Source organism: Leptonychotes weddellii, unplaced genomic scaffold (genome assembly GCF_054177405.1).
Source record: "Leptonychotes weddellii isolate Sample4059 unplaced genomic scaffold, ASM5417740v2 HiC_scaffold_15941, whole genome shotgun sequence".
NCBI lineage: Eukaryota > Metazoa > Chordata > Mammalia > Carnivora > Phocidae > Leptonychotes > Leptonychotes weddellii.
This window is the reverse complement of record NW_027741604.1, coordinates 182-4451: the sequence shown is the minus strand read 5'-3', so window position 1 is coordinate 4451 and position 4270 is coordinate 182. Positions and strand designations below refer to the sequence as shown.

The 4270-nt window shown below is 31.7% G+C and overlaps 1 pseudogene; it reads left to right on the top strand.

Moving 5' to 3' along the window:
• Positions 1 to 1453: 1453 nt before the first annotated feature.
• On the top strand, positions 1454 to 2398 carry LOC102742359 (large ribosomal subunit protein uL30 pseudogene; annotated as a pseudogene).
• The last annotated feature ends 1872 nt before the right edge of the window (positions 2399 to 4270 follow it).

Here is a 4270-nt window from a genome sequence, read left to right as displayed (position 1 = left end):
ACATGATCTCAAAATATATAAAGTAAAAATAGAACTGAAAGAAGAAACAAACTTATAATCACTATGGAAGACTTAAACATAGTACTAGCAATTCATGATAATCAGAAGCTGAAAGGATATGGAAAATCATTAAAGATATTCATTACATAAACAGTAGAATGAACATATTTCACATATTTAGAATACCACATCCAACAATGAAGATTCACATTTAAGTGGTAATTAAATATTACTAACACTGGCAATGTCATAATGCAGGCATCAATAAACTTCAAAGGATTTAAATTATTCAGAGTATGTTTACTAACCACAGTGAAAGTTAGGAATTAATTAAAACAGAAAAAGAGAACATGCACATACATGTTGTGCACATATATCAGGAAATTCCTGATTTCCTGGAAATAAAATATTTCTCTACAAGATGCAAGAAATAGAAAAATGGAAACATTATAAAATTCTTTTGAAAAACATTTCAAAATTTGTGAGAAAAAATATGAGATATGGATAAAGCAGCTTTAGAGAGAGACTGGTAGCTTTATTTTATTTTTGAGACTTGAGCAATAATTTGTTGTGCTGTTCTGCAACACTTTAATTTGCTTTTAGTAAATTATTCTTTAAACAATTTATTTAAACTAAAAGTAAAATAAAATAAACAGTTCATCCATTTCTTCTACCCCAGAACCCCTGCCTCTGTTCTGGCACCCACTAATCTGTTCTACCTATGAGCCTTTTTTTTTTTTTTTTAAGATTACATTAAGAGGCATCATACAGTATCTGTCTTTCTCTGATTTACTTCATTTAGCCTAATGCCCCTGAAGTTCATCCATGTTGACTCACCAAGAAAATAAGAGATAATAAATAAAATAAAAAGAGAAATGAAAGAGATTTATACCCCATACTACAGAAATACTAAGGACCTTGAGACTACTACAAACAATTCTAAGCCAAAAAATTAGACAACCTAGAAAAAAATGGATAAATTCCTAGAGACATACAGCCTATCAAGACTGAATCATGATGAAATAGAAAATTTGAACAGACTCATTACTAGTAAGGAGATTGAATCAGTAATCAAAAACCTCCCAATAATTTAAAGTCCAGGACCAGAAGGTATCACTGGTAAATACTACCAAACATTGAAAGAATACATACCAGCCCTTCTCAAACTCTTCCAAAAACAGAGAATAGGAGGGAACTCATCCAAATTCATTTTATGAGGCCTGCATTAACCTGATACCAACATCAGAGAAGAACACTAGATGAAGTGAAAATTACAGGCCATATTCCTTACAAACATAGACGTAAAAATCCTCAACAAAATATGAGCAAACTGAATTTAACATTTTATTAAAAAGATCATGTACCCTGGTCAGGTAAAATTTATTGCAGGGATGCAAGGATGATTTACCATTTGCAAATCAGTTATTGTGATACACTGCATTAACAAAATGAGGGATAAAAACTATATATGATCATCTCTATTTTTTTTTTCTGGCTGTGCCAGAAACCCTTAAGAAAAAACAAAAGAATTTTGCAGAGTTGAAGATCAAGCGTCTGAGAAAGCAATTTGCCCAAAAGGTGCTTTAAAAGGCAGGGAGGAAGCTTATCTATGAAAAAAGCTAAGCATTACCACAAGAAATATAGGCAGATGTACAGAACTGAGATTCGAATGGTGAGGATGGCAAGATTCTATGTACTTGGGGAACACAAATCGGCACTGGTCAGCAGGATCAGAGCTATCAGTGGTGTGAGCCCAAAGGTACAAAAGGTGCTGTAGCTTCTTTGCCTTCACCAGATCTTCAGGGGCACATTTGTTAAGTTCAACAAGGCTTCAGTTGACATGCTAAGGATTGTGGAACCATATATATTGAATGGGGGGACCCAAGCCTGAAGTTGGTAAATGAACTGATTTACAAGTGTAGTTATGGCTAAATCAGTAAGAAGCGCATTGCCTGACAGATAACACATTGATTGCTCAATCTCTTGGTAAATATGGCAGCATCTGCAGGGAGGAGGATCTGATTCACGAGATCTCTTGACATGAAAACATTTCAAAGATGCAAACAACTTCTGATGGCCCTTCAAGTTATCTTCTCCAAGACAGGGAATGAAGAAGACGACCTCCCATTTTGTAGAAGGTAGAGGTGCTAGCAACAGAGAAGATCAGATCAATAGGCTTATTAGCAGGATGAACTAAGGTATCTACCATGATTCTTTTTGTAATTTGGTCAGTTAATAAATGACTACTTTCAGATTGAAAAAAAAAATTGATATGACCATCTTAATAAAAAAAGAATTTGACAAAATTCAATATCCATTTATGATAAAAATCCTTAGCCAAATGGGTACAGAGAGAACCTATATCAACATAATAAAGGCCATATATGACAGATCCACAGCTGACATCATACTCAGCAGTGAAAAGCTGGGAAAGTTCTTCCTCTAAGATCATGAATACATGTATAACTTTAAATGTGAGTACTAGAAAATAGGAAGCGTGAAGATAAATTACGTATGCTTTTCCTTCAAGAAGTTGGAAAGAGGAAAGTAATTCAAATCTAAAAATATAAAAGGGAAGAAATAATAAAAAGAATAAGTCAATAAAATATAATGCAAACATTCAAAAGAAGCAAACTTTAAACTTTTGAAGACATGAATAAAATTGATTAGCCCCTAGCAAGATAGAGTAAGGAAAAAATTAGAATAAAACAAACAACAAAATCAGGGACAACAAATGGTAATACAGTAGCATTTACACTGTTCCTAGCTGCATCAAAAAAGATCGTAAGAGATTATGAACAACTTTTTAGTAATAAATTAGGTTATTTGAATGAACTGCAAAAATTCCTCAAAATAAAACTATAGGAAGAGAAGAACACATAGAAAACCTGAATTACTTGGTACCAAGTAAAGAAATTAAACCTGCTATTGAAAACATTCTCACAAAAGTGACCCTAAGTCTAGATGTCTTCATCAGTGAATTCTTTGAAATATTAAAGATACAGATAATACTAATGTTATACAACACTCCTTCTGATAATAGAAAGAGAACATACCCTAATATACTTTAAGAATCCAGAAGAAACTTGCTACCAAAACATGATAAAGACATTATAAGAAAAGCAAAGTACTAAGGAATCTTTCTCAAGAATATAGACAAAAATCCTAAATAAATTATAAGCAAGTCAAATTCAGTGATAATGAAAAAGAAAAATAAATGGTACACCATGACCAAAAGGGACTTATTCCATGAATGAAAACCTGGTTTAATAATCAAATCACTATGAAAGTTCATATCAATGGAAAAATAAGGAAAAACAAGTATTTTCATAGACACAGTAAAACAATTTCATAAGAGTCACCACCCATTTATGATTTTTAAAAAACCTTCTTGCCAAACTAGAAATAGAAGGGAATTTACTTTACCTTATAAAGAATATCTCCAAATTCTAACATGAGTGGCAAAGCAAAAAAAATTGAGGCACAAGAGATTATGTACTGTATGATTCCATTTACATAAATATAAAAACAGGTTAAAATGTGGTTTGAAGTCAAGAGATTGATTACACTTCCAAGATGAGGACTTCTGACTTGTTGATAATGTTAAGTTTATTGGATGGATGGTGTTCTGCTTGCAAAAGTTAAGATATATGTTTCTGATATTCACTTTACTGTATGCATATTATACCTCAATAATCAGGAGATAGGAATGAGACAATGATGTTCATCATCATCACTTATCTTCAATATTTACTGGAAACCCCAGCCAATGTAATAAGGCAAGAAGAAAAAATAGCATTAAGGATTGGAAAATAATAAAACTATTATTAATAGTGACATAATTGTGCACTTAGAATACATAAAATAATGTTTAGAAAAAATTTAGAACTACTAAGCAAATTAAGAAACTTGACTAGATACAAGACCAATGTATTAAATTGTATTGCTCATAGCAGCAATAGAAATTAAAAATGAAATAATCTACAGCAGCATTGGAAGTCAAATATTTAGAAGTAAATCTAACAAAGGCTGTGTGAAAATGACACTAAAAATTAAATGGCATCATTGAGAAATATTAAAGAAGAGCTAAATAAATGGAGGGATATATTATGTATTTGGTTATATGACTCAGTAATGTTTGGATACAATTCTTTCGAAATTTATCTATAGATTTAATGAAACTCTGACTCTATATTGATTTCCAATGATCCTTATCTCTTGATATTAATACCCCTTTGTAATGGCCTCCCACATTATACCAAGGTTGGTC